This window comes from Schistocerca gregaria, chromosome 9, assembly GCF_023897955.1.
Source record: "Schistocerca gregaria isolate iqSchGreg1 chromosome 9, iqSchGreg1.2, whole genome shotgun sequence".
NCBI classification, from domain to species: Eukaryota; Metazoa; Arthropoda; class Insecta; order Orthoptera; family Acrididae; genus Schistocerca; species Schistocerca gregaria.
The window spans coordinates 111903449-111931004 of NC_064928.1; the positions used below are offsets into that span (position 1 = coordinate 111903449).

The following is a 27556-nucleotide window of genomic DNA, read 5'->3' on the forward strand; positions in this document are numbered from 1 at the left end:
ATAAGTGTGAGATCCTTCGTCTGAGTACTAAGAGGAATCCGTTAAAATTTGGTTACATGTCAAATCACACAAATCAGTTAAATACAATACAACACGGATAACTGTGGCGAAGGCAAACCAAATACTGCGTTTTACTGGTAGGACGCTTAGAAGGTGCAACAGGTCTGCACAAAGAGACTGCCTACACTACGCTTGTCCGATCTCTCCTACAGTATTGCTGTGCGGTATGGGAACCGCATCGGACAGCACTGGTGGAGGACAGCGGAAAAGGTCAAAGAAGGGCAGCTCGGTTTTGTATTAAGGCGAAATGGGGACAAGAGTGTCGCCGATCGCGAGTTGGGTGGCAATCTTTAAAACACAGACGGTTTTCGTCCCGGCGAGATCTTTTCACGAAATTCACTCTCCAACTTTTTACTCAGAATGCCAAAATATTTTGTTTCGGCTCACCAATACAGGGCGTTTCAAGAAGGACTTTACAACTTTGAAAATTCATAGCACCTACAGAGGTGGTGGTGGTGTCAGTTTGTAGGAAAATACATCCCGTTTTGTCTCGCGTAGTTCGACAGCGCGTTGAATTGCACCATAAGGACCGGTAGCGGCACTTGCGTTAAAGACGGCTGCCTTCAATGGAGCCGAGCATGGTGTTTTGGTTTGAAGAATGGAAGGCGGCGATAGCAGTTCAGCGTAATTTTCGTACCAAGTACGCTAAAGATCCTCCTAGTAGGTCTACAATGAGTGACATAACTGTTTTCTAGAAACAGAGTAGTCGGTAAGACGTGGGAAACCGTCAGGTCGCCCAAACACATCTGACGACGTCACTGAGCGAGTGGGACAACGTTTTGTCAACAGCCCTACGAAAACGATCCGGCATGTATCCTTCAGTCCTTCAAAGTGGTCACCCGCGTTGTGTAGAACCCGTTGCCAGCGATGTGTAAGGCGTAGTATGCCGTTAGCAGAGCCCGTTCTGTTGATGGTGCGAATGGAGCGATCTAAGGTTATCGTGATTCTCGTGTACGACTTCGATGGTGTTATCCTAAGGCATTACGTTCCTCCACGGCAGAGCGTCAATGCACAGTAACCTAAGGACAACACACACATCCATGCCAGAGGCAGGATGCGAACCTGCGACCGTAGAAGCAGCGCGGTTCCGGACTGAAGTGCCTAGAACCGCTCGGACACAACGGCCAGCGCACAGTATTACTGTTCGTTTTTGGAGCACCCGCTCTGCGAAAGAAGCGGCGACACTTTCTGCGCAAACAGCGCAAGCTGTGGCTGCTCTCTTCGGTCAATGAGACTGGGAAGTGCTATATCAACCACGACACTCCGCAGACTTAACTCCTTGTCACTTTGATTTGATTCCGGAGATGAACGAACCACTTCGTCGCATTCCCTTAGAATTATTCCAGAGATTAGACAGGCACTAGACCGCTCCATTCGCAGCGTCAACGGAACAGGCTCTGCTATTGGTATACCACGCCTTCCACACCGCTGGAAACGGGTTCTACACAACGCTGGTGACTACTTTGAATGTCAGTAACAGGAACAAACATGTAAATCTTTTTAATCGGTTGTGAATAAATAGTTGCCACTATTTAAGTTCTAACCATCGTATAAAGGCCTCTTTTAACATCTGTCGTGACGTGTATCTGATGCAGCACTGTGCTGTGTTCCGGGACGCTTTCTTGTCGTACACTTCTGGACACATGTTCAAAGGACCTTATTGCTCCATTTCCAGTCATGACTCCGTCCTTTGCAGTTTGTCTAGTATAAGAGGGAACTTTTTCTTTTTTTTTTCAAAAAAAATCATTACGCAGATGTGTTCCATCGTGTCTCTAATATCCCCATCGATGGCCTCATGAAACGCTTTCCAGTTCTGAGCGCATCGTCAGCACCTAAAGATTCCTAGAACAACAGAGTCTCCCGCCAAGTGTGAAGCGTATGCCCTGTGGTTTCTTCACGCCGAGAGTTTCCGCCTTGTTTCATGCAGCTGACGTAATTGTCACTGCTGACACCAAACAGCAGCAACTTCTAAGCAGACCGTGAAGATGTTGACAATGCAAGTGGCCAGGGAAGGAAATGAGTATCAACCGACGATCCTGTTCAGTGAGTGGAACACGAGATTCGGGAAAACCGTCTACGGAGGGCAATTCGGAACAAGTGAAGAGGAATGTTGTAATCAGGCACTGTCCACCTTCAGCCCGGCACTGCAGCTGCAGCAGAGACTCACCTGCAGAGGTTACGGTGGGAAGTGTTTTTGAGTTTTGACCTCCCACCGTCACACAGTCTTTCTCCGCTCCGGGACTGGGTGTTGCGTTGTCCTAATCATCATCGTTTCACCCCCTTCGACGCGCAAGCCGCCGAAGTGGCGACAAATGGAAAGACTTGCAGCCGGCGGACGGTCTACCCGACTGGAGGCCCCAGCCACACGACCAACAGACGCCGTTCAGCCCAGACTTCGCTCTCTCCGATTTTCACCTGTTTGTCACATCAACCGTTACCTACGAAGACAGCACTCTGGCAGAGACAACGGTCTGCAGACGAGCGTAGAGAACTGATAACACAGCCGGCTGCCCTCTGTGACGACGGTAATGGGAGGTTGCTGCAACGCTACGACAAATAACTCGCAGCGCCGACTATGCAGAGAACTGCTGGGAGGTGTGGTTTACATCGCGACCGATCGTACGTAAAAAGAAAGTAGGACCACTCCTCGTATTTGTGCCAGAGCTTTTAAAAGACCACTGGGAAGTTATTATTACTAGGTACACCTCTGCAATATTACGGTGTCGTTGCGGAAAATAATGCCTCACTACTTTTATGAGGAGGCTCAAAGAGCTTCTTAAATAAAATAAACGTGATTAACATTTTACATCTTTTGTCGTGTTGTCGCATATTTGCAGCCCTCTGCCGCTGGAGGGCTCCGACTTGCAGGATGTAACACGTTGATGCGTCACGTAACTACGTCGGTTCGTGAGGAAGAGCGAGCTGTAACCGAGTTTCGGATTCGGAGACGCGAGCAGCACCCTGTCCTCCGGCAAGACAACGGAAGACCACGCACGAGTGCTGCGACATCTGCACCGACGCGAGGGCGACTTGGCTTCACTCTCATCCATACATTCCCGATATGACTCCATCCGATTTTTATCTCCTTCTGAAACTGAAAGCACACATTCGAGGTCTTCACTTTGCGATGCCACTATCCGAATGTACTGTAATATTTTTAGACCATGCGGCATCGGACGTCTGGAAAGCGGCTATCGCGTTTAATGCGCCCGAATAGCTTTGCTATGTAATTCAGACTACTACACGGAATTACTGAATAAATACTGGCGATGGCGTACAAGAAATAGAATGTTAAATGAATTCTGATTTTCATTAACAAAAACAACCTCTTTGAAGTGACTGAACAAAATGCACTAACTGGTGCACGTTAATTACGCCTAGCAGGCGAACAACATTTGCGTAACACAATAGACATACACATATGATAAACACTTGAACTTGCTGTAAGTTAGATTGATCTACACCAACTGTCAGTAACGATTTTAATGTTACTAAATTTGCATTGAAGTGAAGGTACAATGAGTACTGTGGTGGGGATAAATTCTTTAATTGAATAATCAGTGAACACTATAGAACTGATGGTTACTAGAGATGTTAAAAACATTACTTTAGAATCTTTATATTCTAGTGAAACTGAACGAGTTTTTACGTTGATAATGTGCTAAAAAGGCATCATATCGAGTTGAACTGTAATTAATGTGGCACAGCACCTAGCGTCTTCTGTCAGTTGTATAATCCGGCGTTTGTTGGAAATTTTCGGCGTTAACTCCGTTTATATCCTCTTGTTGCATTAATACGCCGACACTCACGTAATATAGCCTTTCTACTGGTATTGCTGCACACGCAGTGATGGATTTGGGATAATAATGAACTATTTTCTGTAAATAATTGATGACACTCGTGGAATGCACTTTGAATCACAAACTTATTATTGCACTCAGACATTACACTGTAGAGAACTTGACTTGATAAATACATAAACTGGTTCGCTACGGATAAATGTACTTGTTATGGCGGCGGTATAAAATGCACTGTTCATAAAAACATTGTCGTGTGATACCTACTACTTCGTTGCTTGTGCTGGCGTGAGCTCATCAATGGATCTCATACGGCAGTAAGATCACACTGCAACCTTAGCTGCGGACACTTGGTCATTTCATACCTTGCTGCTGGTCGCTGCAGTCCGTCGTAAATTACGCAGACTTCCACAAGGCGTGGCATGTGCTTTTTGAGCGGGAACAGCAACTATATCGCTCACAAGCCGTCTCCGTCGAAATGTTGCATCCTGCAAGCTTTATTGTCCATTTGACTTGCTGACAAACCATAAATCCAGTTCGTGTTTGTTGTAAGCTCACTTTCAACTGTCTATAAGCAACGTTCCCGTACTCGTACTTAAAGCGTCACTTTCGCGCCACGTAATCTCTGTTCTGCATCTGAACAGTTCCAGAACACATCTCATTGCCAAATTCACGCGCAAACATGCATTGTCCGCTTTCTCGGGGATTTCCCTCACATTTAAACATTAATTTACGCTATGCTAAGATCTCTATTTACAAACGGACATACCATAACATTACCATATTCAATTACAGTCATTATATATATATATATATATATATATATATATATATATATATAAAACTAATATTAAATTAATATTTTTACTATACGTAATAATATTATCCTAGTTGAATGCTTCTTATTTCGTCGTCCGAGCGCAGCACTATTCAGATACTTACTCGTAGCACTATTTCATTTGACTGCCGCCAGGCGGAAGCACCTGTGATTTTGTTTGCGTAACTATGCACGAGCGTTCACTTATTCAACTGCTGCGCCTTGGCTATGCTTCGTTGTGGCATTACAACTTTTGACACTGGAGAATCGGTACAACCAGAGGACAGATTGCAGCTTCGCCAAAGAAGTCAAATATTGTACAGTGACAGTTTCGACAAACTGATCTCTCGTTGGAAGAAATGCGTTCGTCGCCAGGGTGACTATGTTGAGAAACAAATATTTGGACATCACGAATAAAGGTCCAGATCGTTACTAACGTTTGTTTTATTTAAATAGCTTCGAGAGTTTTCACATTAAAAAATTCGGAGGTATTGCTTTTCAGGACGCCCTCGTATTTCACAAATATATAGTCCGTTTCGCTTCCTTTGTAAAGGGAATTGAAATGAAAATGTTCTCATTTCGTTACCAGTAATTTAGTACTGCGTAAAAGCCGATACTTGTCACTTAGTGTTCTTTGCTACGGCCCTAGTTACGATCTCTGGTGCTGGGGACTGAGTTGTGACTTTCCTGTAGGAGAGGCAACCGGCCGCCACGAGCTCCCGCAGCAGGTGTGCGGAGAGAGGCGGGAGATAGCGGCTATCTGGCGCGGCCGGTCGTCGCGACGACAGCTGGGGCGCCCGCTGCCAGCACCCCGGGGGCCACACGGGGCTCTCACACCCACACAACGCAGATAGCGGGCGACCGGCCTGCCGCACCGCGACCCACACCTTCCGCCCCCGCCGGTGGCACAGATGGCGAACGACAGATGCAGCCGCCGTCTGCGCGGTTCTACGATATGAGCTGCGCGCAGAACCCCCACATCATGTAAGTCTCACACAATATTCCGCATAGCTCTATTTCCTAGTTCTAAATTTACATCAGCATCATACGCACTTGTACAAAGTGTCCGGACACCGGCACGTAATGCCGAATTGGCCGCTAGATGCCAAAAAAATCGGGCCTGCCAGTATAACAGGAGGCGGGGAACATTGTATTGTTAAGTAGAGAAACAACAACAGTAAACTGGATCGGGCAGGAGTGTTCTGTAACTTCCGACGTCCACTACTCACTCAGGCATTTAATCTCAATTAAAGAGGCCCAATTCGACTGTCCCTGCTGTAGTTGTAAAGGGGAAACGCGAAGGAACGACCGTTGCCAAACCAAGACCAGGCGAACCCCATGGACACTGTGTGATCAAAAGTATCCGCACACCACCAAAAACATATGTTTTTCATATTACCTGCATCGTGATGCCACCTACTACCAGGTACTAGAACTTAGAACTACTTAAACCTAACTAACCTAAGGACATCACACACATCCATACCCAAGGCAGGATTCGAAGCTGTCGCGCGCTCCCAGACTGTAGCGCCTAGAACCACTCGGTCACTCCGGCCGGCTATTCTCCTTTCTCGGCACTTGATTTATGCACACAATCCAGACATCACCGTATTACGCAGTGAGCATTTGTTAAGGAAATTCGTTTCCTGTCGTAGCCTCACCTTTTATTTTGAAATAAACATTTTATTCATTAACCAGTTTCTTGCCCTGGCCATTTCCGCAGCAGCTGTGTATACATTACAATAGTTCAAAAGAAAATGCTGCACATCAACCTTTTTTCATTTATCTTGTGTACCCAAATGCGTTTCGTGTTAATTAAAGGCATCTTCAATGGCTGCCAGACCAACTTTTAATTCATTATTTCTAAACCAAACAGCTTACTGTCTGGTGGCAAACTGGTTGGAAGTTTCCACTTTTCCTTTTTCTCGCTGGTTTCGACGTCGAAAACTTTGGCCCAAAAGAAAAGTGCGAACTTTCAACCAATTTGCCGCCAGAGAGAACGATATTTGGCTTAGAAATAATGAACTAGACATTGATCTGACACCCACTGAAGATGCCTTGTAATTAAGGCGAAATGGGTCTGGGTGCACAAGATAAATAAGGAAAGTTAATGTGCAACATACTAGGTACTCCATATCGGCGATCTCAGTAGTCATCAGACATCGTGAGAGAGCAGAATGGAGCGCTCCGCGGAACTCACGGACTTCAATCGTGGTCAGCTGATTGGGCGTCACTTGTGTCATACGTCTGTACACGAGACTTCCACTCTCCTAAACATCCCTAGGCTCACTGTTTCCCATGTCACAATTAAGTGGAAACGTGACGTGACACCTACACCACAAAAGCGTACAGTCCGACCTCGTCTGCTGACTGAGACCGCCGATGGTTGAAGAGGGTCGTAATGTGTAGTAGGCATACATCAATCCAGACCGTCACACAGGAATTCCAAACTGCATCAGGATCCGCTGCAAGTACTATGACAGTTAGGCGGGAGGTGAGAAAACTTGGATTTCATGGTTGAGCGGCTGCTCATAAACCCCACATTTCTACAGTCAACGCTAAGCGACGCATGAGCGACAGAACTAGACAATGGATGACTGGTGTGCATCGATGAATGACGCTCTGCCCTACGGCAGGATTCGGGTGTGGCGAACGCCTGGAGCACAATACTTGCTTTCAGGTGTCGTGCCGAAAGCGAAGTAGCCGGACGAGATGGTTTAGGGCACGGGTCTGTCTTCTGTGTTCCCCTTACTGCGCTTAAGAAAAAGCTAAATACAGAAGAACGTGTAAACATTTTACAGAATTGTCCTATGTACAGCCCAATCGGAGACAGTAACTGATTGCATCTGCATGACACCGTCCTCTCAAAATGTAGCATCTGTGAGCCAATGATTTAGAGACAATGTCCACCCCACCCTGCTGACCTGAACCGACTGGACAGTCTCTCGTGACTTAGAATCTAACTTCGCTCCAAACGCCAGCTCTTGAGACAGAATCTGCTGCCATTCCTCTACATACATTCAGACACTACATCAAAAGTGTCTCCAGCAGAATTGAAGCCGCCATAAAGGCTTCTCCAGTAGCACGTCGAATAAAATGAACACCTAATCCCGTATAGCTTTCTCTTTATTTTATCACGATGGTCATATGTGCCCATGTAGGAGGAAAACAACAAAACACTTTGGCAGGTGGACGAGAACCTTGCTGATAGTAGTTTCATGACACTATGTCACCGCAACGAAAAGCTGCCCTTGTGTGAACATCAATCCCATCTGGCACGGCACCCATACCGCGCAGCAATACTCGAGCAAGCGTAATGTACGCGATGTCTTTTAGTAGAGTTGCATCCTCTCAGTGTTCTGCCAATAAAACATAGTCTTTGGTTCGCCTTCCCAACAACATTTTCTATGTGATGGCTGTAATTTAAGTTGTTAGTTAATTGAAATCCGCAAGTATTTACCTGAATCGGCAATTTTCAAAGTTGCGTAATAAAAAGCACTTAAGTGGAGGACCTAACACGTTTTATCGTTAAACGCAGTTGCCACTTTTCGCACAATGCAGATATGTTGTCTAAACTTCCGATGGCCTTACTAGACGGTAAACGTTAGCATTATCTGAAAACAACATACGATGACTGCTCAACTGTGTCCTAAATCGTTTACACAAATTAAGAAGAGCAGAAGACCTTTAACAATTTCTTGCGACAAGACGACACCTGGCCGATCGCCCGAGAAAAGTTCATCACTGGGCTACGCCAAGACAGCCTGCAATCGCATTTCTTTCGGTACATGACTTTCCGTAGCTGTTACCTTTCCGACAGGAAATCATGAATCCAGTCGCAGAGCCAAAACGATACCTGGCAGACATGGAGTCTCAAGAGAAGCCGTTTGTAAGGAGCGGTGTCAAAAGCCTTCCGAAAATTTAAACAATATGGAACCAACTTGAGATTTCCTGCCACTATCGCTCATTACTTCGTGCGACTAAAGAGACAGTCGGGATTTCGAAGAACGATAGACTTCTGATTTAGAACCGTTTCCAATCGATTGAAGTGCGTCACCGTCTCTTTCCATCTACCCTTTGTGTTTCTCTTCAGTACTTATCTTCTGCTGCCCGCTGCAGTGGGAAGCTAACTACTGACCAGCAGTGGTGGCTTAACGTCTGATGTAACTCTTCTGGGAAAGCTCTCCACGGAAGTGTCTGTGTGGACATAGGGCAAACAACTTTCTGTGTGAGCCCTCTGGGTCTCCGGAGGCCGAAAGACCGAGACGGCGTAGCAGTTGGGATGCCGAGCCGACGGGATGTAATCTGGGCGGCCTGGAATTAGGCGTCCAGGTGGCGGCCTGCCGTCTCCATGGCAACGTGGCCCTCCAGCTGCAGCCACTCGCCGCCCCCGCTTCGTTATCACGGCTCTCCCTCCCCCACCTAAGGCGGTGCAGCCTGCTCGCTTGCGTCATCGCGACGACCAGTTTCTTCCTCAGAGTTCCGTCACCCCACCGTAGCGCTCCGTGGAAGCAGACATCATCATTACTATGGCTTCGTCATCTCTGTTTTCACAGCAACGCAGTAGGTAGCTAAGTGGAGGAGGAATGCACATTAATAAGGTAGTCGGTAGGACTGAGGTAGCATTAAGAATAAGCACAACAACCGCTATAAACATAGGTGAAAAGCAAAATGAAAAACTGAATACACATTCCGAGCCATCAAATCTTAACTCCGAACCGCCAAGTCCGGAAACTCCGGGGAAAAAACGACGCGTCGAGAAACGTGTGTGACGAACGTTGATTCTTTCGAACAGGGTGCGATTCGCAGACATTTGTATGCATATTATCACCGTCGAGAGCATCCAACGTTACAAAAACTGCATGTAACGCTTAAAGAAGCTGGTCTTTTTGCTGACAGTAAGTCATCTCTTCGGCTGGTTTTATTAAACCTGGGATTTATTTACGAAAAATTAAGTGGTCGTGCAGTTCTCTTGGAACGGCAAGATTCATGGCACAAGACGAAAATGTAACTAACGCCGGTATATGTGCTGCTTTCTCCCACCAGCGTAAGTTATATCAGCACTTCAACGGTACGCACAATACTATTCTCGTCTTGGCGAAACTGTAGCACACACCCACTTCCAACAAGCTCTAAAAATAAATTCAAACCTTTCCGAAACTTTTTCTCGCTTTGACCCCCCCACGAAAAATATGAAAGGAAAAAGTTTGTCGCTTACTACATTTCTGATGTTGATTTGGAAAAAGTTCCGCGTCAGACGTGACATTTTAATTTATTACTTCACTATTACTGGCTGTATTGCTCAGAAAGATTACAAACTTTATCGAAATATGCCACTGAAGACAACAAAAAATTTTGTTGCTGGGACATGTTTTAGGAGATAGGGAATGATTAATATTGAGTAGCGTGAAAATTCAACTTTCGTAAAAAGTTAAATATTTCTATATTTCAGAAGCACAAAATTGAGTTAAAAAAAAGTGTCAGAAGGTAGTCCTCGTATCACTCTAACAGGAACTGTCAAGTACAAAGTAGTTTTAATCGCATTATAAGTCTAGGGCACTGATCACCTCAAATGTTGTGCCATAGTGCTTAGATCCATTTGAACTATCAACGTTCGCTGGAGAACGCACACTTCTTTGTCATCCTGTTGGTTTCTTCTTGAGGGCAGATGCAGTCTCTTCAAAGATATTAATCCAACATTTTATCGCGTGTTTCGACGGAACGGCACCATGACGTCCTAAACTATAAAAACGTCGAAACTCCCTGTGCGCTGCTACCAAACTATCACTCGTTTCATAACTAACGCACGATGTTTTCCTTTCCCCTGATCCATGATTACTGAAATGGCGGACTGTTTACTCGCTATCTGTCACGAACCCGCAGTGCTGCCACCTGCCCATGGCTGCCACTACTCATTTCAATCATTACAGTTACTCTGGTTAACTCTGCATAAAAGGGCAGTGCATTGGCGGAGCTGTCTCTGTACTAAGGTAAAACATGTGAAAATGTTTCCGGCGTGGTCATGGCCGCACGAGGAGAATTAACAGACTCAATGCGCGATGGTAATGCGGCTACACGGAATGCATTCCGGCCCTAGATGCTGGTGGTGACGGTCGTGTGTGCGTGAGGAAAATTTGTGGTAAGGTCCTATGGGACCAAACTGCTGAGGTCATCGGTCCCTAAGCTTCCACACTACTTAATATAATTTAAACTAAGTTAAGGACAACACACACGCCCATGCCCGAGGGAAGACTCGAACATCCGACGGTGAGAGCAGCGCGAACCGTGACAAGGCGCCCAAGGCTGTGCGGCTACCACGCGCGGCGTGTGTGTGTGTGTGTGCAACTTGACGTGTCTTCTTTATGGTAAGCTGCAACCTATCTTTTCCAACATTGTTGATATTCCTACCGGGGGTTTCCATTGTTTGCTTCCTTCTAAAAGGCTTATCTAAAACCGAAGAATTTTAGCTAATTGATATGTCGATTTTTATAATTCGGTTATCAGTAAACATAAAAAGCACCTGTTATAACCGAGACGAAACAAATGCCGAAAATACGCGTTATTCATATATATACTTTCAGATACCTGATCTCACTCGTATAAGAACACTATATGGAAAAAAAATGTCCAACTAGTCATGGTGCACTTGCAATTTGCCGCGGAAACAAAGCATAATAATAAAAATGACGATTACGAAGACACGAAACACGATATCCATTACTATAACGCGAGTGACCACGGCTAGAATAGGTTGAATTGTGTTGTTAGCAGGCAACGACACCGTCAAAATTTCCTTCCCGAGGAACTTCGAAGTCCCGCGATATGGCGTGACGGTCCATTGATGGCCTTTGTGAACGCTGCCATTACAAATGCAATGTGGAAAATCTTGACGTGGTCGCAAATGTGAATTGGTCTTAAACAGACAGCATCGCTCGGAGATCATGAGCCAATTGGAGCTCAATGTTGATTACAGGCGCAAAACGCAATGCTCTCTCCAAAGATGTTTCTCTCTCTGTGTGTGTGCCGCGCCGCTATTTCTAGTAGAGTTCTGCGGACTCTAAACGGCCCCTACGGCCTTCGATGCTCATTTGTTTTCCAGAGCCAGCACGCAGTGCACCACATTAACAGTTGCATACAGATGCTGTGTGTTGCACTGGCCAACGCCAGTGGGAGGGGTCAGCGACTGACCCCACAACCAACACACATTCTCTATCTACGGTAAATCACATTACTTATGTATTTCCATAATTTTGGCTGATTAGAAGATTAAAATGTTCATTATTATTACTGGGAAAGGGTCTGGGGCATTTTTAGTAAAAAATAAATAGTTTTTTTTACATTTATTTGTAGTAATTTCACAATTACAAGGGTTACTCAGTTCACATTCAGAACACTTTACAATACGAACTACTTCCTGCAGGGCAGATATACTTCCTGCAAGAAGTGCAACCCTTCATGTACTTACGGTCTTTGCTTCTGGCGCATAAGTAACGGCGTCCTTTCTTTGCCAGATTGTGCACAGCTGCACGTGTTACTTTCCGTCGCGGCTCCGTAACGTTGTTTCATCTGCTCACAGCACCCTGATTTTGATTATAGTCATACCCAAAAGATGATAACGCTGTAGTGTATTTTGAGTGTAGGCCTTTTCATGTTGAGGTCACAAAGTTCACAAGCAAGATCTTCCAGTGCTCCTTGAGCTTTCGGATAGTTCACCACTAAATTCATTGTCTGAACTCTAAAGCAAATTTCTAATTCCGTCATCTGTCAGTTTCATGTTCTTGAACATTCTGTCAAATGCCACAAAGATATTACCTTCCACTCACCACACTGTTTACCGGTTGACTGCCAGTGGTGATTGCTGACCTGATACACCTTCAGTTGTAACAATCGCTGTAACTCAACAATGAGTGTAAACCGAAAGCTGTTCTTATTGTCGATTGTAGCAATTATAATTATGATAAATGTCATGTATTTATGAAATAAGCTACTGAACACGTCAGGAGTTTTAGCCTAAAAACATCGTTGGGGTCAGTTACTGACCCCGCCCGTTGGTATGCAACTGGTAAGAGCGTGTTCGCACGCTTTGCGAGCTTCTGCTTTACGCGCGTGGTGCCAGGTGAGGCGGCCGTGTGGCGGGCTCGATCTCCCCCCCTGGCTGCCGCCCCTACCCCTAGCCCTGCGAGTGGAGCGCCTCTCCAGGGACTGCCGACACACGCAGCAGATACCTCACGGCCCGGCGCTCCCCACGGAGAAACCAGACACCCGCCGCTAATGACTCGCGAGTCATTAAAAATAACAAGTGGCGGTCGCCGGTGTGCGGCCTATCGCACGCTGTCATTCGCTCTCTCACGCGCCTTTTGCGGTCCCCGTTCTGAAGCCACCTCGAGTAACCCTTGAGACCTTTCCACCCTGGCGCCTACCCTTTCCGCGTCCCCGCTCTCTTTTCCAAACACCACGCACGCACCAGAAATTCCTTTGATGTGGTCCAGCACCACGCTGCCCCCAAACGGTTTCCCCTTCAGCACCACATGTACCCTTCAGGGAATACACACTCCGTTCATAGTCCCAATTAACACACCAAAGAAGCCGACTGCGCGAAAACTACAAGACATACCGAAAACAATTAGTGCACAGAACACCTCCCCCACTGTCGAAGCCGTGTCAGAACATACAGACCAATGGTACTCTGAGGGGTAAAATGAAATTTGCTGAGGAGTAAAAACAAAATGGGTTCAGTTTTGTTTCGGTCATGAAACTAACTTGTTTTTAGAAGATCATTACTATTATCATTATTTCGAAGCACTGTGAAACTAATTACGCAAACTATAAATAATTACGTTTCTTCAAACACCAGTATTGATGGGTGACAAAATGTCATGGAGGTCACGGCTTGTGGAACAAATATGTGAACGTCTTCCTCATTATGACAATAAAACTCAGACATATTTATCACATGCACTTAAATGTCTCATGCAACTGAGTTGCAGGCACTTCCAGCAATAGACCAGAAATGGCTTCATTACTCACTTTGCAACGGCAAGCAAACTAACAACGCAACAGAACCTATGTGATGGCTAGCATAGTAGCGTCTAAAATCATTACTGTTATTATTATCGATGCTTCTTATTATTATTATAGCTAGCTTTCTTTTCTAAGAGGGGGTTGTAGGTAGCGCTGCCGATGCACTTATAACTGTCGTATCATTCCATAAAAATAAAATTGATAGAAAACAGCAGTAACCTATGTGTCATTGATCCATTAGTTCGTGGTTTAATAAAACACTTAAAAAACTAAATATGACTTATCTTATGAGCAGAAGAGGGTACACCAATGAACTCTGAAACTGAGTCAATGATAAAATACCAGTAATTTTGAGTTAAAACATTAAAACCACTGACTGCTGTACCCATTGAATTAAATGCAGTCGCTGGGCACATCTGCTTCCACGTGGATTATACCTGATTTATCTTACGTCATTTTAAAAAATAAGAATGTTCAGAGAAAATTCTTTTTCATTCTAAAGTTCAGATAGGCCCTAACGTTGAAGAGGTACTAGCTAATATTGACTGAACTTCGGGATAAGCCCGATGATGGTCTGATTGCACTAAGGGGTAATGGTCTCAGAAAAGTCCACGGATGTAGACACATCGTCCGCTCCGTACTGTCGCACCCAATTAGTTCACGCCTACAGATAGGCAAGCAATGAAACGATTTCCCAAGCACACTGTTGTGACTGTGGTGACATTCGCCGTGTTCCGAGTGGTGCTCGTACTGAGCACCTGTAATGTAAGTTAAAAGCTTCTGTCCGCTGATCTGTGATACTAAACGGCTAGAACCACGCAGTCCCAGTTGAAGGATCATTAACGGCATCTAAGGGCAACATCGTCTTACATGAAAGTCAAGTAGTGAAGTGTGTGTCTTGAAGCAGAGTAACTCAAAGCGCGCAGAGTAACTCAAAGCGCGCAAATTATCCACACTATATGCGTCCAGTATTTGACCAGGAGAGCACCAAGCGACTTGGAACAAACTTTACACATGGTGGCAAACTGTTTTCAAACATTATTGTCGATACCTCTTGCAAAATGTCGAAACGAATAGAGTTTACGGGTTACCACATCTTGAGTCTTCATGCAGTAAAGCTGCACCATCAATCAGGGCGTTTTAATTTATTATTTCTTTACTACTACCTGTATCAGCAACGAATTTCGCAGTGTCCTCATAAACGTGTTCATCCCTTCATAACGTACAGTTCAGGAGATACGACGTTTTATACATTAACCAATAAACTCTGGAGCGCAAATTGGTTACTCGAATTTAAACGAGTTGGCGTTTGGCTGGTGTTCCCCCGCGAGCAGTCGCCTGTACTGGAGTTGCCGCCTGCCACTGTGTTGCCACTTCCGCTGCGCAAAATCACTGAGCCTGTGCGGTGAAAGTAGTGGAAAGAGAGGAAGAACGAAAGTACTACAGAAACTGTTCCTGCAGGGACCGAATTTCAGAATTTTTACGTGGCTTCTGTAGCCGAGAGAGACTTTTAAACTTAATGTCCGAAGAAGAACAGCGGATTTCGTTATAGGTACATTTAGATAACGTGAAACTGTCATGGAGGTGTTGAACCAAATCGAACGGCAAACGCTACAAAAGAGACGTTCTGCATTATGGTGTGCTTTACCGTTCTAACTTCCGAGAGTCAACAGATACCATCCTTTCTCCTACGTACATTTTTTCTCGACCAGTTTAAATTGAAAAAATGCGGACGTTGTTATGGGACATGGTGGAATATTGCCGGTTCACCCGCTACAGTTTCATGAAGTTCCGCGCTATACGTATCCTCCAAAATTCCGGCTGTGAAGGAGATGTGTTCCAAGCAGAGAGCTATTATTCAGTTTCTTTTGACGGAAATCCTGAGTATCGCAGATTTTCTTAGGCATTTGTAGAATGTTTAAGGAGATCCAGCTGCGAAAAAAAGCACGGTGAGTCGTCGAACGAGGCGTCCGTCGTAATCGCAACAAGGTCGAGTAAACCTGTCCCACGTCCACAATGACACATAGCTCTTGACTCCTGCAGTGTTGTAACGTTCGGACACTCTCATTCGAGGTAATTGACGGATCACAATAAAACAACTAGCTGCACGGCTGGACGCCTCTGCTGGCAGTGCTGACACACTCGTTCACCAGTTGGGATACTCATAGGTGTAGAAACTGGTTTCATCGCCGCCTAACAGAAGAACCATCTGTGCTGAACTGCTTGTGAGTTACGAGGCCGAGCTTTGTAATTTTATCGTAATAGCTATGAGAGAGTTTCCAAGCGGAGACAAAACGGCATTGCATGGAGTGACGTCACACCACCTCTCCTGCGAAGAAAAAGTTCAACGCTTCAGTCTCAGCTGGTAGGGCCGTGGTGGCGGTCTTGCGGAACGCTGACGGGATTATTCGTTTGATGTCCACAACTATGAAGCGATTGTGCTATCTTCAGGAAGCTGACAAAAGGACTTCAACGTGTTCGTCGCCAGAAGAATGAAAAGCAACCCTCCTCTAAGACAGGCCGCACACAAGTCCACAGATCACACAGGAGCTCCCTAAGTTTCACAGGACTGTACTTTCTTAGCACCCCTACAGCGCGGATCTCGCACTTTCCAATTTTCTTCTGTTTGTCCCAATCAAGGAAGCCCTCCGTGGCAACCAGTACGTGGATGATGGGGAGGTTACTGACGCGCCACGACGCCGAGCAGTGCAGGGGTAGCATGCGAGCGAACAGCTCTTTCCAGTAAGGTGGCCTAAGGCTGTCGCAATGAACAGAGATTGTGTTGAAAAATAGGATTTTGTGACCTAAAGAGTGGGGGATTACATGCTGTATTGAAATCCCGAAAATGACCACCTGTCTTGCATTAATTACTCAACGCCACTCGTACATCCCGGAAGAGATTGTGAAGGTAAAATCAGAGAGATTCTCGATCTACGGAAGGCAACGGCCATGCCGCAATGGATACACCGGTTCCCGTGAGATCACCGAAGTTAAGCGCTGTCGGACGTGGTCGGCAATTGGATGGGTGACCATCCCGCCGCCATGCGCTGTTGCCATTTTTCGGGGTGCACTCAGCCTCGTGATGCCAAATGAGGGGCTACTCGACCGAATAGTAGCGGCTCCGGTCAAAGAAAATCATCATAACGACTGGGAGGGCGGTGGTGTGCTGGTCCACACGCCCCTCCTATCAGCATTCTCAACTGAGGTTGATACGGCGGTCGGATGGTCCCGATGGGCCCCTTGTGGCCTGAAGACTGAGTGCTTTTCTCTAAATCTACGAAGGCTTAGCAGCAAATGTTCATCTAAAGACCATTTGTGAGTCGACCAGGGAAATCGGAGGGGGGTTTGAGGACTGACATGCTACGTTAAGTACCCTACGCGGAGTATTGATGTGCATGTGGAAACAAGGATTTTCAGAGGACGCATGCGGCTTGAAGAGACGGCCGGCTTTCTGTTGCCTTCCCAGGTGTGAATTCCCACAGCAGTGAGCGTCGCTAGTATGGAGCAGGGATCGCGAGATGCCTCCCACGCCACCCCCGGTACGGTCCTGAGGGAGGCGGTGAGAGGCGGGGCGCGAGCCTCGTGCAGGGGTGGCCCCGCCCTGTGATCTCCGCGGCTGTTCCGGATGCTGCTGCTGCTGCTGAATATGTAACGGCCCAAATGGCCCATTACCTGGCATTTTACCCCACCTTCCCCTGCCAGTTACCGCGGCGCTGCTCGACCGGTGAAGGGCCATCACCGGAGACTCCTTAGCAGCCTATCGTGACTACCTGCTCGCCGAGAACGGCCCTTTACCTGCTTCCGAAGCGGTGGGTGACCGGACCAGGTATCAACATAACAACGTGCAGCATCAACGTTACGATTCCCAACGCCCACAAATAATATAGTCACACAATACATTGTGAGCCGCTTCGATCGTGCAGTACCATTACCTCTGCAGGTTACAATGTCCTCAGCACACCCTGGAATGTAAAATGTTTTTAGAGAGCACACGCCAGAGGATTAAATGAAAACACCCCCGATCTCTACCAAAAAAAAAAGTCCAAGAGCCGACCCTCTAGCAGTAGAGGTATATGGTAATAGTTTTCTTTTTTTGCGGGGGGGGGGGGGGGGGGGGGCGTACGGAATTGTGGAACATTACCTGGAAAACTGGTCGACAGTGAACAGTAATATCCTTTACAACTTGTTGAAGCCTACAATTCGAAAACCAGCCGCTGTGACAGAGCGGTTCTAGGCGCTCCAGTCCGGAACCGCGCTGCTGCTACGGTCGCAGGTACGAAGCCTGCCTCGGGCATGGATGTGTGTGATGTCCTTATGTTAAGTTAAGTAGTGCTAAGTTCTAGGGGACTGATGACCTCAGATGTTAAGTCCCATAGTGCTCAAAGCCATTTGAATAATTACAATTCAAAACAAATACAGACTTCTGTTGTAAAACGGCGTCGATATTCCACACAAATGACCCCCCCCCCCCCCCCCACACACCATTCAACCTCTTGAAAATAAGCATTTGGAACTGCTGCAGCATCCTACACAGTCCTAATCTCCCCAGGAAAGATTAAATACATTTTAAGAGGCCGCCGATTTAACTTCGACGAGGAGCCGAACGAAGCGGAGTTTAGGTGGCTTCCTGTTCAAGCTGAGGGTGCTGAGAAGCTTCTCCATGGATGTACCAAGTACACAGAAAAACAGGGTCACCATATTGAAAAAAAAAGGTCAACGTGAATTCCATACCGCTGTTTTAATTCATTACACGTTTTACAGATACTTTTCCTGTTTCGTTGGCAGAAGAGCCAACACAGTGTTACGAATGGAGGCCGAAATGCACGCGTTTTAGCTCACACAGGCTGGCGTGAGGAGAGAAGGACTGTACTGGCGTGAGGTCTGGAACATGACAAGGAGTGAGAATTCAGAAAGCGGACGAATTAGTTTGATACTTTGGGTAACAGAAGAAATATTGAATGTAATGGATGAAAGGAGAAAATATAAAAATGCAGTAAAAGAAGCAGGCAAAAAGGAATACAAACGTCTCAAAAATGAGATCGAAAGGAAGTGCAAAATGGCTAAACAGGGATGGCTAGAGGACAAATGTAAGGATGTAGAAGCTTATCTCACTAGGGGTAAGATAGATACTGCCTACAGGAAAATTAAAGAGACCTTTGGAGAGAAGAGAACCACGTGTATGAATATCAAGAGCTCAGATGGCAGCCCAGTTCTAAGCAAAGAAGGGAAGGCAGAAAGGTGGAAGGAGTATATAGAAGGTTTATACAAGGGCGATGTACTTGAGGACAATATTATGGAAATGGAAGAGGATGTAGATGAAGACGAAATGGGAGAAACGATACTGCGTGAAGAGTTTGAGAGAGCACTGACAGACCTGAGTCGAAACAAGGCCCCCGGAGTAGACAACATTCCATTAGAACTACTGACGGCCTTGGGAGAGCCAGTCATGACAAAACTCTACCAGCTGGTGAGCAAGATGTATGAGACAGGCGAAATACCCTCAGACTTCAAGAAGAATATAATAATTCCAATCCCAAAGAAAGCAGGTGCTGACAGATGTGAAAATTACCGAACTATCAGTTTAATAAGCCACGGCTGCAAAATACTAACGCGAATTCTTTACAGACGAATGGAAAAACTAGTAGATGCAGACCTCGGGGAGGATCAGTTTGGATTCCGTCGAAATGTTGGAACACGTGAGGCAATACTGACCTTACGACTTATCTTAGAAGAAAGATTAAGAAAAGGCAAACCTACGTTTCTAGCATTTGTAGACTTAGAGAAAGCTTTTGACAATGTTGACTGGAATACTCTCTTTCAAATTCTAAAGGTGGCAGGGGTAAAATACAGGGAGCGAAAGGCTATTTACAATTTGTACAGAAACCAGATGGCAGTAATAAGAGTCGAGGGGCATGAAAGGGAAGCAGTGGTTGGGAAGGGAGTGAGACAGGGTTGTAGCCTCTCCCCGATGTTATTCAATCTGTATATTGAGCAAGCAGTAAAGGAAACAAAAGAAAAATTTGGAGTAGGTATTAAAATTCATGGAGACGAAGTAAAAACTTTGAGGTTCGCCGATGACATTGTAATTCTGTCAGAGACGGCAAAGGACTTGGAAGAGCAGTTGAACGGAATGGACAGTGTCTTGAAAGGAGGATATAAGATGAACATTAACAAAAGCAAAACGAGGATAATGGAATGTAGTCAAATTAAATCGGGTGATGCTGAGGGAATTAGATTAGGAAATGAGACACTTAAAGTAGTAAAGGAGTTTTGCTATTTAGGAAGTAAAATAACTGATGATGGTCGAAGTAGAGAGGATATAAAATGTAGACTGGCAATGGCAAGGAAAGCCTTTCTGAAGAAGAGAAATTTGTTAACATCGAATATAAATTTATGTATCAGGAAGTCGTTTCTGAAAGTATTTGTTTGGAGTGTAGCCATGTATGGAAGTGAAACATGGACGATAACTAGTTTGGACAAGAAGAGAATAGAAGCTTTCGAAATGTGGTGCTATAGAAGAATACTGAAGATAAGGTGGATAGATCACGTAACTAATGAGGAGGTATTGAATAGGATTGGGGAGAAGAGAAGTTTGTGGCACAACTTGACTAGAAGAAGGGATAGGTTGGTAGGACATGTTTTGAGGCATCAAGGGATCACAAATTTAGCATTGGAGGGCAGCGTGGAGGGTAAAAATCGTAGAGGGAGACCGAGAGATGAGTACACTAAGCAGATTCAGAAGGATGTAGGTTGCAGTAGGTACTGGGAGATGAAGCAGCTTGCACAGGATAGAGTAGCACGGAGAGCTGCATCAAACCAGTCTCAGGACTGAAGACAACAACAACAACAACTTAACTTTAATCCATTAATGATGAGCGTCGCTCTTGACGGTTCATGATTCACAATATTATCTGTTCAGAAGACATATAGTAACTGAATATGGCGCCTTGCTAGGTCGTAGCAAATGACGTAGCTGAAGGCTATGCAAAATTGTCGACTCGGCAAATGAGAGCGTTTGTAGACAGTGGACCATCGCTAGGAAAGTCGGCTGTACAACTGGGGCGAGTGCTAGGGAGTCTCTCTAGACTAGACCTGCCGTGTGGTGGCGCTCGGTCTGCAATCACTGATAGTGGCGACACGTGGGCCCGACGTATACTAACGGACCGCGGCCGATTTAAAGGCTACCGCCTAGCAAGTGTGGTGTCTGGCGGTGACACCAGATTTCCAGTTACCCAGGTAAATACTATCACACACAACCGTGTAAGATCTCTCCGATGGAACACATGCGACAGCAGTCTTCAGATGCGACCATTAGCGCTGTAATTACAATCGGCCTGGGGCGTCACAGGCGGCCGCTAAGCACCCAGTCGTACGGCATTAACACACATCAGCACATCCGGCGCGCTGACAGCTCATTTCCGGAGCTGCAGAAACTCTCGTGGCGCAACTCACCTGCTAACTCTACCTTCGCATCGGCACTAGCCCTCGCCCGTCATTGGCAGTAGTGGGCAAAGCTTAACTCAAAGATATATCAAATAAACCGGGAGAAAACGGAGAATCAACGTCCGGGTGTTATTCTCCCCATGAAGCAACGTCGCTCTTACTATGTCTACAGTTACGAGCTAAGAACGCCGCAATTCTGTCACAGACGGTAAAAAACTTGGTAAAAGCTGTTGAACGGAATTGAAAAGTAAAACACGGGTACGCGAATGTAATTGAGTTAAATCTGGCGATGCTGAGGGAATCAGATTAGGTAATGAGACGCTAAAAGTGTAGACATTTATCAGGAGTGTTACTTTGAACGGGAGTGAAGCATGGTCGATAAGCGGTCCATATACACAGAGACAGGAATAGAACCTAATGGAGTGTTGGTTTTGACGATTATAAATGGTTTTGTAAAAGCATGCAACTGCGAAAACAATTATTTTGTTTATAAAGAACTTTATGGGACTCATTTCCCGAAAAGTGTCGTGTAAAATGTGAATAATAATACTAAATAGCCTGCATAGACTGTGCGGCCGGTCCCGGCGGAGGTTCGAGTCCTCCCTCGGGCATGTGTGTGTGTGTGTGTGTGTGTGTGTGTGTGTGTGTTTGTCCTTAGGATAATTTAGGTTAAGTAGTATGTAAGCTTAGGGACTGATGACCTTAGCAATTAAGTCCCATAAGATTACACACACACACACACACACACACACACACACACACACACACACACACACAAAATAGCGACTGATACCAGAAAAGTTATTCCAAATGTAATTTGATGCTACATGAGAATTTTCAGGGTTAAATAGGTACACTGGACAACGGTAGATGACTTCCCGCGAAAGGCAAAGCTCTCGAGTTCGAGTCTTGGTCTGGCACGCAGTTTTAATCTGGCAGGAAGTTTCTTATATCAGCGCACCCTCCGATGAACACGGGAAAGTACTCCGAGAAATAAAAATTTATGGTACATTCTAATACGAAGGCATCCGGATACATACGGGGATATGAAGGAATAGCAATTTGGTAGGGGGTAAGTGTAGCAAGTAAAAACTCTACAGGGATATAAAGTCCTGACAACACTAAACAGGTTTAAACAGATGAAGGTCGCAGTAGTGAAGTAGAAACTAAGAGGCGTGTGCAGGGCAGATTACTGTGGGGAGCTACATCAAACCAGTGTTCGGAATGAAGCCCACAAGACGGACTGGTACTGAATTAAGGCATCTTTCAGTTTCGTGGGAGCAGGAATGGTCATATTTTTTCTCCCCTAGATGTCACGGGGCCGAGGGTTGTCATCCCCTGCCTCCCGCCCGTGCACGTAGGATGACGCAGGGTTTCATTGCTCTACTGTAAATACCACTTCTTCATCGGCAGCGCCGATTTCCGTGAAAAACGGAGCAAAGGTCTCCAGGCATACTCGTACACTAACGGAACGGGTGTGTTTTGCTGTGTCCGAGAACGGGCCGCTTGTGATAGTGTAAGCTTCCACCATCAGCAGTAATAATCGTGAAGCCATGAGGTGCTCTTTAACTAGAGATTCATAACGCTGCAGACAACGGCGCTCAGGTTGATGCCGTGTTCCGTGACTTGGTCACACGATCCCACAGTTAGTGAAGAAAATCCGAGATTATCGATTGTCGGACTACATTTGTGACTTTGATTCAAGACTTCCTTGCAGCTGCACGCTTTTAACAGGGCAAAATCGAGAGATATAAAGGTAATTTCCGGAGTACCCCAAGGAAGAGTGATGCGCCCGTAACTGTTTACAGTGTATATAGGTGATCTATTATAAAGCGTCGGAAGCTCTATAAGATTGTCCACAACTGATAACAGTTGTCTGTAAGAAAGAAGCAACGCCAAAAGATAGTAGCGATTTGCAGAATGACCTGCAGAGAACTGATGGCTGGCGCAGGCTCTGGCAGTTGACGCCGGAAGTAAATAAATATAAGATTCTGCACATACATAAAAAAAGAAATCCATTACTGTACAACTATACTATTGATGGCAGTTTGCTGTCTATCGTAAAATATCTAGGAGTAGCTATATAAAGAGAGCCCTTAGGCGGCATATATCTCACAGAACAAATAGTAAGAAAAGCAGATAGACTATCCACAGGAAAGATGCAACTCATCCACGAAGAAAGTAGCTTATAGGGCGTACTGTTCCTTATAGGGCGCTTGTTCGGCCGATTCTTGAGTACTGTTCATCAGTCTGGGACGCTCACCAGGTAGAACTGATAGAAGAGACAGGGAAGATCCAACGAAGAGCGGCGCGTTTTGTCACGGGATCGTTTAGTCGGTGGGAGAGCGTTACAGAGATGCTCAACAAACTGCAGTGACAGACACTACAAGAGAGGCGTTGTTCACCACAGACAGGTTCACTATTGAAATTTCGAGAGAGCACTTTCCAGTAACAGCCTGACAAAATATTACTTCCTCCTGCGTAAGCCTCGCGTAATGACAAGAAAATTCGAGAAGTTAGAAGTAATACAGAGGCTTACCGATAATCATTCTTCCCAAGCGCCACTCACGATTGGAACAAGGAAGGAGGGCTCAATTGGCGCTTCCAGAAGTACCTTCCGCAACACACAGTTAAGGTGGCTTGCTGAGTACAATGTAGACGTAGATGTTACCGACATAGCCCACGGAGTTACGGAATGGTTTCGAAGAAAGAAACACATATTTATATGGTTTGGATAGAAGCTCATACAGGCATTCTGTACAAGAAACACATTTGCCAAGGGAGCTCGCATATCTCGCTATCCTTGGTTTCAAAATACACTCCTGGAAATTGAAATAAGAACACCGTGAATTCATTGTCCCAGGAAGGGGAAACTTTATTGACACATTCCTGGGGTCAGATACATCACATGATCACATCTACATCTACATCTACATGACTACTCTGCAATTCACATTTAAGTGCTTGGCAGAGGGTTCATCGAACCACAATCATACTATCTCTCTACTATTCCACTCCCGAACAGCGAGCGGGAAAAACGAACACCTAAACCTTTCTGTTCGAGCTCTGATTTCTCTTATTTTATTTTGATGATCATTCCTACCTATGTAGGTTGGGCTCAACAAAATATTTTCGCATTCGGAAGAGAAAGTTGGTGACTGAAATTTCGTAAGAAGGTCTCGCCGCGACGAAAAACGTCTATGCTGTAATGACTTCCATCCCAACTCGCTTACCATATCTGCCACACTATCTCCCCTATAACGCGATAATACAAAACGAGCTGCCCTTTTTTGCACCCTTTCGATGTCCTCCGTCAATCCCACCTGGTAAGGATCCCACACCGCGCAGCAATATTCTAACAGAGGACGAACGAGTGTAGTGTAAGCTGTCTCTTTAGTGGACTTGTTGCATCTGCTAAGTGTCCTGCCAATGAAACGCAACCTTTGGCTCGCCTTCCCGACAATATTATCTATGTGGTCCTTCCAACTGAAGTTGTTCGTAATTTCACTGACACTGACAGAACCACAGCCACATAGACACAGGCAACAGAGCATGCACAATGTCGGCACTAGTACAGTGTATATCCACCTTTCGCAGCAATGCAGGCTGCTATTCTCCCATGGAGACGATCGTAGAGATGCTGGATGTAGTCCTGTGGAACGGCTTGCCATGCTATTTCCACCTGGAGCCTCAGTTGGACCAGCGTTCGTGCTGGACGTGCAGACCGCGTCAGACGACGCTTCATCCACTCCCAAACATTCTCAATGGGGGACAGATCCGGAGATCTTGCTGGCCAGGGTAGTTGACTTACACCTTCTAGACCACGTTGGGTGCCACGGGATACATGCGGACGTGCATTGTCCTGTTGGAACAGCAAGTTCCCTTGCCGGTCTAGAAATGGTAGAACGATGGGTTCGATGACAGTTTGGATGTACCGTGCACTGTTCAGTGTCCCCTCGACGATCACCAGAGGTGTACGGCCAGTGTAGGAGATCGCTCCCCACACCATGATGCCGGGTGTAGGCCCTGTGTGCCTCGGTGGTATGCAGTCTTGATTGTGGCGCTCACCTGCACGGCGCCAAACATGCATACGACCATCATTGGCACCAAGGCAGAAGCGACTCTCATCGCTGAAGACGACATGTCTTCATTCGTCCCTCCATTCACGCCTGTCGCGACACCACTGGAGGCGGGCTGCACGATGTTGGGGCGTGAGCGGAAGACGGCCTAACGGTGTGCGGGACCGTAGCCCAGCTTCATGGAGACGGTTGCGAATGGTCCTCGCCGATACCCCAGGAGCAACAGTGTCGCTAATTTGCTGGGAAGTGGCGGTGCGGTCCCCTACGGCACTGCATAGGATCCTACGGTCTTGGCGTGCATCCGTGCGTCGCTGCGGTCCGGCCCCATGTCGACGGGCACGTGCACCTTCCGCCGATCACTGGCGACAACATCGATATACTGTGGAGACCTCACGCCCCACGTGTTGAGCAATTCGGCGGTACGTCCACCCGGCCTCCCGCATGCCCACTATACGCCCTCGCTCAAAGTCCGTCAACTGCACATACGGTTCACGTCCACGCTGTCACGGCATGCTACCAGTGTTAAAGACTGCGATGGAGCTCCGTATGCCACGGCTAACTGGCTGACACTGACGGAGGCGGTGCACAAATGCTGCGCAGCTAGCGCCATTCGACGGCCAACACCGCGGTTCCTGGTGTGTCCGCTGTGCCGTGCGTGTGATCATTGCTTGTACAGCCCTCTCGCAGTGTCCTGAGCAAGTATGGTGGGTCTGACACACCGGTGTCAATGTGTTCTTTTTTCCATTTCCAGGAGTGTATGTCAGTACAGAGAACTCTCTATAATCACATAATGACCCCGATGAGATTCAATCGTGACAGCTTCCTTGCTCATTTGTATCGACAAAACTAATAAACTCAGACACTTGCAATGTATCAGGCATATTGTAAGTAGGCTGTTTAGGTTTTTTTATTGGTAACGCCGCCGCCACGTAGCGCTCTGTATGAAAATCACTGGCTTTGCTGTGTGCAGTCTGTGGCTGGTTTGCATTGTTGTCTGCCATTGTAGTGTTGGGCAGCGGCAGCTGGATGCTAACAGCGCGTAGCGTTGAGCAGTTGTAGGTGAGTCGCCAGCACTGGTGGACGTGGGGAGTGAGATGGCGGAGTTTTGAAATTTGTAAGAATTGGTGTCATGAAGTGATATATATATTATGACTACTAAGGTAAATACATTGTTTGTTCTCTATTAAAATCTTTCATTTGCTAACTATACCTATCAGTAGTTAGTGCCTTCCATAGTTTGAATCTTTTATTTAGCTGGCAGTAGTGGCGCTCGCTGTATTGCAGTAGCTTGAGTAACGAAGATTTTTGTGAGGTAAGTGATTTGTGAAACGTATAGGTTATTGTTAGTCAGGGCCATTCTTTCGTAGGGATTTTTGGAAGTCAGATTGCGTTGCGCTAAAAATATTGTGTGTCAGTTTAAGCACAGTCGTGTATAATTCTTCTAAGGGGACGTTTCAATATGGGGTATTAATCATTTACTCTTCCCTTTTTTCTAAGTTGCAGCAGCATTGTGAGCAATTAGACTAGTTTACGCTTAGAACTGTTTGTGTCTCAAACTGTAGTGTAAGCATTTCCTGTTGTGAGAAACTTAGAACATTACCCCTTTATTTGGAAATTAGGAACTTTGCTTAGTTACTTTAAAATACCAGGGTTAAATGAAAAGTAATGCCTCCACCTTCGTTAATTGGGTTTGGTTGGGAATATTTTAACAAATCAAACGCAGAAATAATCCTTAGAATGTTATCTTTAACTACCAATATTCACTTTTCCACACAATCACCAGCCAATTGGATACATTTCTGTTGTGTTGGCAGAAGAGCCAACACCGTGTTACAACTGGAGGCGGAAATGCACGTGTTTTAGCTCACGCAGGCTGGCGTGAGGAGGGAAGGACTATGCCGAACGTGAGGTCTGGAACATGACAAGGAATTAGAATGCAGAAAGCGGACGTAATTAGTTTGATATTTAACTTTAATCCATTAATGATTAACGTCGCTCTGTTCAGAAGACATAGCAACTGAATATGGCGCCTTGCTAAGTCGTAGCAAATGACGTAGCTGAAGGCTTTGCTAAACTGTCGTCTCGGCAAATGAGAACGTATGTAGTCAGTGAACCATCGCTAGCAAAGTCGGCTATACAACTGGGGCGAGTGCTAGGGAGTCTCTCTAGACTAGACCTGCCGTGTGGCGGCGCTCGGTCTGCATCACTGATAGTGGCGACACGCGGGTCCGACGTATACTAACGGATCGCGGCCGATTTAAAGGCTACCACCTAGCAAGTGTGGTGTCTGGCCACCTAGCAAGTGTGGTGTCTGGCGGTGACACCACAATTTCTGCCAA

General features: G+C 46.1%; 1 protein-coding gene and 1 pseudogene across 4 annotated transcripts in view; one reads left to right on the plus strand and one right to left on the minus strand.

Annotated features, from left to right (window-relative positions):
* The window catches only part of LOC126291686 (fasciclin-2), an 856801-nt gene that overhangs the window by 440838 nt on the left and 388407 nt on the right, over window positions 1-27556 (minus strand). The gene's annotated exons all lie outside the window — the stretch shown is intronic.
* Window positions 16635-16751, plus strand: LOC126292327 (5S ribosomal RNA; annotated as a pseudogene).